Source organism: Anolis carolinensis, chromosome 1 (assembly GCF_035594765.1).
Source record: "Anolis carolinensis isolate JA03-04 chromosome 1, rAnoCar3.1.pri, whole genome shotgun sequence".
Taxonomy (NCBI): domain Eukaryota; kingdom Metazoa; phylum Chordata; class Lepidosauria; order Squamata; family Dactyloidae; genus Anolis; species Anolis carolinensis.
Window position 1 is genome coordinate 116493019 of NC_085841.1, and position 10078 is coordinate 116503096.

Genomic DNA, 10078 nt, shown 5'->3' on the forward strand with positions numbered 1-10078 from the left:
GTTCCGTGTCCTAGTCTGCAGGGCAGCAGAAAACAAGCTTGCTCCCTCTTCCCTATGACTTCCCTTCACATATTTGTACATGGCTATCATGTCTCCTCTCAGCCTTCTCTTCTGCAGGCTAAACATGCCCAGCTCTTTAAGCCGCTCCTCATAGGGCTTGTTCTCCAGACCCTTAATCATTTTAGTCGCCCTCCTCTGGATGCTTTCCAGCTTGTCAACATCTCCCTTCAACTGTGGTGCCCAAAATTGGACACAGTATTCCAGGTGTGGTCTGACCAAGGCAGAATAGAGGGGGAGCATAACTTCCCTGGATCTAGACGCTATTCCCCTATTGATGCAGGCCAGAATCCCATTGGCTTTTTTAGCAGCCGCATCACATTGTTGGCTCATGTTTAACTTGTTGTCCACGAGGACTCCAAGGTCTTTTTCGCACACACTGCTGTCAAGCCAGGCGTCCCCCATTCTGTATCTTTGATTTCCATTTTTTCTGCCGAAGTGAAGTATCTTGCATTTGTCCCTGTTGAACTTCATTTTGTTAGTTTTGGCCCATCTCTCTAGTCTGTCAATATCGTTTTGAATTCTGCTCCTGTCTTCTGGAGTGTTAGCTATCCCTCCCAGTATTGTGTCGTCTGCAAACTTGATGATCGTGCCTTCTAACCCTTCGTCTAAGTCGTTAATAAAGATGTTGAACAGAACCGGGCCCAACATCTTAGATCAGTGGTTCTCAACCTGTGGATCCCCAGGTGTTTTGGCCTACAACTCCCAGAAAGTTTACCAGTTGTTGGGATTTCTGGGGGTTGAAGGCCAAAACATCTGGGGACCCACAGGTCGAGAACAACTGGGGTAGAGAAAGATGGGGTATAAATGGGGTAAGTAAATAAATAAATAAATGTTACAAAATCATGGGAGCTGTAGCTTACTTTTTGGAAGAGCCTGAAAACCTGGCTCTTCCAACAGGCCTTTGGTGACTGACTTCCATAGTAAATGACTGACCTGTTGTCTATTTTTTACTGCACTTTATTCCTTAGCTGGCCATAGTTTCCCTTTATGCCTCCCCTAGCATTTTAATTGGGGCAATAGTTTTGGTATTGTTCCCCCCCCCCCAATTGTATCTGACACTATTGACACTCTTTAGACCAGTTCCTTTTAGGAGCCAACCCAGGATTTTATCAAAGTATGTCTATTTTATGTGACCTCATTAGTTTTATGATTTGTTTTATTGTTGATTGATTTGTTTTATTGTTGTGTTTTGTATTGCCTGTTTGGCCTGGGCTTGGCCCCATGTAAGCCAAGGGGCGGGGTATAAAAACAAAATTATTATTATTGTTATTATTATTATTATTATTATTATTATTATTATTAGTGAGGCACCAGCACTTCTTCAGAGAAAAGGCTAAAGACCTTGTAAAATTACATGATGCCATAGCAGTTAAAGTGGGGTCAAACTATTTTAAATTTTCAATGTAGATGCATGTCCACTTACCTGTGTAGCCTCTTAGATGATATCTGAACAACAAATGTTTCTGAACCTAATCCACTTTACAAGATGGTTGAGAATACAGGTTGCTTTCCCCAGTTTGAAGCATTAAACAGTATCCACTTTTTAATTCAATTGCACGTTTTATTAAAGTGGGGGCTTTGCAGAGCAATATCAGCCTGTTGCCTCTATTTCTGCAGGCCAAAGGAAGTGAGGTTTTTAAAAAAAAATTAACTGATTTCTCTTCTCTTAAGAAGCACACTCAGCTACACTAGATTACACCACATTGTTGGTGAACTCTTTCAAGAAACTTCAGGACATAATGTATAACAGAACTGAGCTGCCTCTCTTTTTCTTTCCTCTCATCCATGACTGCACAAAGTAGTCCACAATGCCAACGTGAGGCCAAGGTGAGTTGGCTGATTCTTTGAGTTACACTTAAGCCATGGAAGCAGACCTGAAACGGTCTTTAAGTATCCAGGATGTCTAATATCTCAGAACACTTCATTTCAATACAGAACTTTCATACGGAAAATATCCCTGTAAAATTATATGAGGAAAACGGGGTCCTGGTGGGACTCTTTAAAAAGTAATTACTTTTCCTCCCATGACCTGAGTTTGATCTTATACAATCCAACGCGTTTATGTTTGCATTGCGTAACGCTCTGGCAAGGGAACCATGCGCAGCAGCAGCCGTCGAGAGGGACAGAAGAATAAGGCTAAATCTCTGGAGGGAGCAGATCCCTGACTGCATTACGTTTGGTTCCAGCATTCTTCATCCTGCTCTTCATTTTCGGAGATTGCTTCTGTCTGAAGTCCATTTTCAAGTTGGCCCAAATCAGTCTGGCCCATTATCAGATGCTCAAGGTCAAATAGCAACTTGCCACATAATATATGCTCTCGTCTCCAGCTCGGTAACATGTATGGATTATTTGATCAAGCCAAATAGTCCTTGGCTTCCAGTCATCCCTTTGAAGAAGGAAGGCCTCAGGCCCGGCTTCCAAGGGGCGTATGCCCTCCTTTCAGACATGCACTTTCCATCAAAACACTTTAAAGGGAAACGCCTGCCAGGACACGTGAGGTATTTCCCCCTGGGTTTCATTTCAAACTGCTTTCATTCCTAATCCCCAGACTGTTTTTTTACCAAAACAAAAATTGGGAACACTTACAAAGGAGATTGAAAGCCCTCGGGGACCTTTTGGCAACAAACCTTTTGGAGAAGGTACTTTGTTATTCTATAAAGTACCAATACGGCCACCAATACGTTAAATAGACTAAAAAATAAACTGTTGTGGTGGTTGTCATTGTATTTAATACTAAAGAATGACCCCTGTACCTGCAGGGTTATGTTCCTAGACTTTGCATGGATATGCAAAACCACAGATCATAGTGAACCTTATTGCAATTAAAGACATCCAGCCAAGATGTCTGTTGTGCAGGAGAACCAAGGAATTGTCTAGATGACACATTTTCTTAAATGTGGATAAATGAAACCATCAATGTCGGCACTGCAGATAGAGATGGCACTGTATATCAATATTAGAGAATATGTATGAATAAAATATATTCAAGTAAATGTCAGTGTATTGTTCTTGCACCAAAGTACTTGAAGGTTGGCACAATGTATAAGTAATGCCCCTGTCATGAAACCCCCTAAGACCAACTTACTTTGGACACATCTATACTGAAGGAATCAATGTACTTTGGCACTATTGTCACTGCCATGGCTCAATGCTATGGAATCCTGGGAACTGTAGTTTTCCAAGGTCTTCAGCCTTTGCTGCCCAAGAGTGTTAGTGCCTCACGAAACTACAACTCCCATGATTCCATAACATTAAACCATGGCAGATAAAGTAGTGTCAAACTTTAATTCTACAGTATAGATGGAACTTTTGGCTACTACTTAGCGATGCCTCAAAAGCTGTCGTTTTTCTTCCACAGATTTTCTTTATAGACACAAGGGTCTTATGGTGTATTTTTAATATATTTTCATAGTTTTCTATCTATCTGTCTGGTATTTTATAGCTCTTTCTGGTCTTTTATTAGTATTTTTTAAAAAGACTATCTGTTTTCAATTTAGATTCAATTGCTGCCTGATGATAAAACTTGAAAAGTGTAAATTGTCATTGTAACCTGCCTTGGGGCTTTTATAGTGCAGAGATGAGCCAAATAATTAGATAAATTGATGATGAATGACAGAAGAAAGGCAGAAAGACCAAATTAAGAGCTTTTGGTGCCAGTGCCCAGACTATGGCATTGCTTAATCTATAAGAATCAACTTTGTGAACATATCTAAAACTGACAGTGTGAAACATCCTGATTCAAAGCACTTTCTGAACTTTTTTTGCTGGATGTTTTCTTACTCTGTTGCTCTCTTCATTTCTGTTTTTCCTGGATGCTTTACTCCTCTTTGTATTTTTGTTGTGATGGAATGTTTGTGATTGCATACTGATTGCTGTTTTATCCTTTTGTTGTTTATTATTGTAACTCAGCCAGATACAGGATATAAATCATCTTAACAACTATGAATGGGAAATATTTTCATACCTGAAATGCTTTTTAAAAAAGTACTTTACTTGCTTTGCATATTCTGAACTGCCAGTGAAACAAAAGATACCCGGGGGGGGGGGGGATAAGGGAGTAGTGAAAAAACGATCACTAGAATCCTATATGACCTTTTATGTAACACAAGTTTATGTACATCTAGCTATGTAGCAAAGGTATTAAAATAACAAGTTATTTAATTGTGAAGGACATTTCCAGGAGTGTCAAATGTGCTTTGATGTTTAGTGGTCACCATGACCAAATTGATGCGTGTCATGACCAAGGTAATGCACATTAAGTCTGTTGTGCATTGGTCCCATTGTACATTGATCTTGTTGGGCATTGGATATCAATGCCCATTGGGCACTACTAAATAGTAATATTAAAGCAGCCCTCTGCTGAAACTGACATTCCAGAACTATGCAATTATAATTACTGGATATGCAAACCCACTTTCAAAGATGCAATGCTCCACCAGGATGGAATAACCTTCCTAATCCTTCCATTGATCTTTCACAGGATTATTGTGCTGTTTGGAAATGGTAGGAGCTGTCGGCAAATACATCTCAAATACTCAAATTGTTCTGCAAGGAAGTTCTTTTTAGCTCATGATCTGGAATATAAAAAAATCATTTTATCACACATCCAATCATTTCACCGATCCTTATATCACTCTCTTCAGTCTCATTCATTTGCTACTTGTGTTACATATAAACACGGGGAGGAAGAGCAGAGGCGGTCCACCAGCAAGGCCAATTAGGTGCTCGCCTGTGGCACAAAATTACCGGGGGCGCAGTTGAGGTGCCCCTGCGTGCGTACGGTACCGCTGCCGTTGCCACGGTGTCCTTCAGGCAGGCCAGGCCGAAGGAAGGCCCAAAGCCAGGCCCATTGCCCAAAATGGCTATGGTCCTGTGTGCATGCGCAGTGATTCCATTCGCCCACGCGGACGGGTGGCTGAAGTGCCTTCCATGTCCGCGCGGGTGAATGGAAGCCCTGCGCACATGCACAGGACCATCGGCCATTTCCATTCGCCCGTGCGAACAGGTGGCTGGCAGGCCTTCAACCAGCTAGAGAGCGCGCTTGCCACCCGGAAGGTGGGCCCACACCAGCATGCGCCCACCCGCCCTGCGTGCCAGCATGCACCACCGCTGCAGCCGCCACCGCTGGAGTCTGTAGCAAGGCAAGTGGGGTTTATTTTTCAGCAATTGCTTTGTGTGTGTGTGGGGGGGGGGGGGTGTCGCCAAAATTCGGGGGGAGGGTGCCAACATTCTGTTCGCCTACTACTAAAAATTACCTAGGACTGGTTCTGAGGAAGAGAGACTGAGGAAATTGTGAAATTGTGGTAATCCGTGCCTCCTGCCATTTTATTTCTCTCTCTCCAGCCTCACAACTTTGGTGTCTCTTTCCTGCCTTTCTTCAGGGAGTCCACTTCCACCTTCAGCAGGAGTAGCAAACATCACCTTGAAGGTGGAAGCAGGCAGCAAAAAAGTTTTTATCTTTGGAAGATTTCCAATTTTGGATTTCCAGATAAGTCTGACTCAAGTTGTATCCACAGGCAGAAATATCTTCCACCAGCGCTATACAGCTCCCATGCAGAATAGCAACATTGCACAATGCATGCCACTGACTGAGTGCTATTGTGCAACCTGAAGTGCACCACAACTGCAACTGCAATTGGCAGTGCTCAACCACAATATGGAGTGTGTTGCAACAGAAGTATTTGCCAGAAATGGGGCTTTGGTTATACATACTCCTCCTTCTTCTCTCTCTTGTTTCTCTTCTGTTTCTCTCAGCTCCTCCTGTGATCTTCAGCCATATGTTTGTGTGGCCTAAACTCAGGGAACTCAGGAAAGAAACACGAAGGAATTTAGGCACGCTTTGTCTGCAACTTTGCTAAATGAAGGCTAATTCCTTACAGTTTTAGTTTTCATACTTTTCCCACAAAAGGGCCAACACGCCGGGAAACACTAATTCCCGACATATGCACATCTCTACTTTCACTGCTGCCAGCATAATATTCCTATTCTGCTATAGCCAAAACTTTTCCTGTATAGGTAGCATAACAACCATTGATGGTATGCCAGAAACTCGGACTGGAGCCTGAAGGAGTAAGTCCCAGTGAGTTTTGAAGGTCTGCAGGTCTAACCCAGAGATTTGTGGTGATCCCATTCCATATCAGGCAGGAGTGTCCAGAAGGCAGACTCCACAATGCCAACACTGTCCTTTTAACATTTTTCAAAATCAAACTGTTTAAAAATGTCTAAAGAAATGTAATGGTCTTGCCCAGTCCTCCTTTGGCATCTGAGCCAAAAACAGCTTAACCTCCCTCCCCAGCACTTGCCCTCAGCAATCCTATTTGAATTATGCCAATGGGATACTTGCTAGAATTCATAGCCACCATTATTTCTGTTACATTTGACTTCAGTGAACAAATTCCCCCTCCCTTCTTCACTCATCTGTGTATATAGAGTTATGAGATTCAGTGAGGGAACATTCTTGTTAATGGAAAAAATATTCCAAATTCTTATGATGTGTTTATAGGCCATTTATGGTGAAGTTGCAAAATACTGTCTCAGGAAAAAAACCAAAGTTCCAAAGCTGTGATGGAAAGAGTTACTTGCCTCAAATTGCATGGAAGGAATTGCTATCAAGCTGGAAACTACTGTTTCAAAGTAATGTTTTAAGAAAAATTCAATGTATGACAACTTTTACCATTTTTGAAAGAGCTTCGTTGTATTCCCTTTTACATTTTGGTTACTTTTTGCTGCTTTGATGGAGTATAAAAGGAAACAATCCCTGGAATTATCAAGATTTTCCAGTTCTTTTTTGTCTGGATTTTTTGAAATATCCCATGTTCCTTTCTTTTCCCCTTCCCACTGATCACATATCCTCCAGTAATAATTCATACAGCACAATCTTTCCCCAATTTCCATTGAGACCCTTTTAATAATTATTCTGGAGGCAAGTATTAAATAGCTTTAGGAATACTATACTAGTTAAGCATGGCCTCCAGTTGCTGGTGGGGAACATGGCAGATGGTGGTGGTGGTGGCGACGGCGGCTCGTGAGACACCAGCTTCCGGGATAGAAACGCTCTGGACGTTGGCTCTCAGGGAGCAGCTCTCAGGGAGCGGCTGTTGAGTGTTGGGCAACCCCTTGCTATTCCAAGATTGGTCATCCCTGCTATAGACATTTGGTTTTCAGAGTGCAAAAGTCACCATGGCCACAGAAATTGGATCACCACCTCAGTTCTTTCACATGCCGAGGTTTCAGCATCAATCTTCTCGGCAACTATTCTATAAGAGACCTGATTTTGCTCAACAGCAAGCAATGCAGCAGCTCACTTTTGATAGAAAATGTATGAGAAAAGCTGTGAACCGGAAAACTATAGACTATAATCCTTCTGTAATCAAATATTTGGAGAATAGAGTATGGCAAAGAGACCAACTGGATATGCGGGCAATTCAACCTGATGCAGGATATTGTAATGATCTGGTCCCACCTATTGGAATGTTAAACAATCCTATGAATGCTGTGAAAACAAAATTTGTTAGGACATCTACCAACAAAGTAAAATGCCCAGTCTTTGTTGTTAGGTGGACGGGAGGCGCTTGGTTACTGGGGCTTCTAGTGGAGAATTTACCCTATGGAATGGACTTACTTTCAACTTTGAAACAACATTACAGGCTCATGCTAGTCCAGTAAGAGCTATGACATGGTCACGCAATGACATGTGGATGTTAACCGCAGACCATGGGGGATATGTAAAGTATTGGCAGTCCAACATGAACAACGTCAAGATGTTCCAGGCACATAAGGAGGCGATTAGAGAGGCCAGGTTTATGCACAATATACCATTTTCTGTAGTTGCTATTTACATGATTAGACTGTTCCCTAAGTGTATTCTACATGCCAACATGCATGGGTATAACCAGAATCTGGAGAATGTCCTGCACCAGATAAACATATTTTCCTTTGTTTCCATGATTTCACAGATTTGCTCGTATTTCTCTGAAATGGTATTGTCCCAATATCTGCCTCTGCAATATGTTATAGATGTATTTGTCTGCTACATTTTGCACTGGTATTGGTTTCTCTTTTATATGGTAACAATGTGTATCAGTTATTTATTTATTAATGTTTTTTTGTGTAAGATGACAATTTCATTCTAAATAAAGAATTCAGTTTTAATTTAAAAAAAATACTAGTTAAGCATTTGGAACATTTTCTTTTATTGCTAGCATTCCTCTTTCCCTCATTTGATTTTTGTGGGATATGGATTCTGGAATGAAACCCTATGTTTCTCAGTGGCAGCCATTCTCAGCTAGTTCCAGTATAACGAAATAGACAATCGTGGAGAAGACACATTTCATTACAGGAAATTGTTCATTTAAATTGTCCTAGAAAGTGGGAATGAAAATCTTTCAAATGTACCTCAGAAAATCCTTTAAAGTTAACTTCAAAAACTTATTAGGACAATGTATTTGTTAACACCAATGAAGCAATACACAATAAAGTTTTGGGTGTTCTGTGAATGGAATGTTTAGAATGTCATCCCCGATGGAGTTAGAAAGAAAGGAGGGCCGTCTTGAGTAGCCTTTTGAAGGCACTGGAGATTCTTTTGTTGTTTTTGATATATTCCCTTGAGAGAGAGCCTTTGTCTCAAAATGTGTCAAGAATAAACAAAAATTATGTGAGTGCGGCAGGAGGCAGGCAACACATGAGTGCAGCTGTTCTCTTGGTTTGGTGTGAAAACCAAACAGCTGTTATTTGATTCCTCTGGGCTTGGATTTTTAGAACCATCTCAAAACTACTTTTATGACAGCTTTGTTGGAATTGTGAGAAGTAGAAGAAATGTTGCTTTTACAAATATGTAGTAAGGAGGCAGCTTGATGTAGAAATGTTGCACACTTATATAGCCTAGCTAGAGATAATAGGAATTTTGCCTTTACAGATGAATTCTCTATTTTTAGAGATAGTAGAATGTTGCTGTTTGCAAACAATTATGAATCTTGAGAGTATATACCAGGCTTGGGCAAACTTTGGCCCTCCAAATGTTTTGGACTTCAACTCCCACAATTCCTAACAGCCGGTAGGGTGAAGTTGAAGTCTACAACACCTGGAGGGCCAACGTTGCCAATGCCTGGATATACTGGCCTTGCTATAGCTTTGATAGAGATAGAGAAATGTTGCTTTTACAGGTACACTTTGCTGTAACTTTGATAAGGTTCCCTACTTGCCTATCAATAGACATACTTATACATCTTATTATAACTTTGATTAAACTCTCTGCTTGCCTATCAATGAATATGCTTGCCTGTAACTTTAATAACTTGCTGTTTCAAATAGGGAGTGGCTCTGCAGGTGTTTAGGCAGTCATGAAGATTGTAACCCTCCATGGAGGGAGGGAATGAGTGGCCAGGGAAAAGGGGTATAAAATATGCTTAATGTTGCTTTCGTGTGCCTGCTTACTAAGACACCTGATCTTGCAAGATCGTATTATAAAAAAACTTTGCTACATCGCCATGTTAGTCCATTTTTTTAGGGTTCAAAAGACCCACATTTATAACAGATTATCTAAAGGGCATGGCCTACCTTGATAGAGATAGAAAATCTGAGCTCTGAAAGTCAAATTCAGAAAAAAAATGTTCTATTGGGTTAAATCAAAATTATGTTTAATACTAAATTACCTAAAATGTGAGAAATTGTATACAGGGTGGGAAAGATATGCAAACATTTTGGTTTTCAGGGTTGTGCTCAGCAAATCTTATCTAGTCAGTTTTATGATGACTTTTAAATAATGATTACAGCTCATGCTCCTCTACTTAAAACTGTGTTGAATGTATTTTTAATAGAATGATATGAAAAAAACTTGTGGTCTGGCCTGAAGCCCTTTTGACTTTAACACTAAAAAGTATTAGGGAACTGTATTTAACAGAGAAAGCTCTAACCACAGAGGGGGCAACCTCTGTGGTCGAGAGTGTTGTTATTTGTTTGTTTGGCACCATCAGTTTACATGGCACTCCATGTAAGGGACTTAGTACACTTCCTACTTTGA

General features: G+C 40.9%; 1 pseudogene; it reads left to right on the top strand.

Annotated features, from left to right (window-relative positions):
* Nucleotides 1-7026: 7026 nt before the first annotated feature.
* On the top strand, nt 7027-8936 carry LOC100555973 (pre-mRNA 3' end processing protein WDR33-like; annotated as a pseudogene).
* Nucleotides 8937-10078: the final 1142 nt, after the last annotated feature.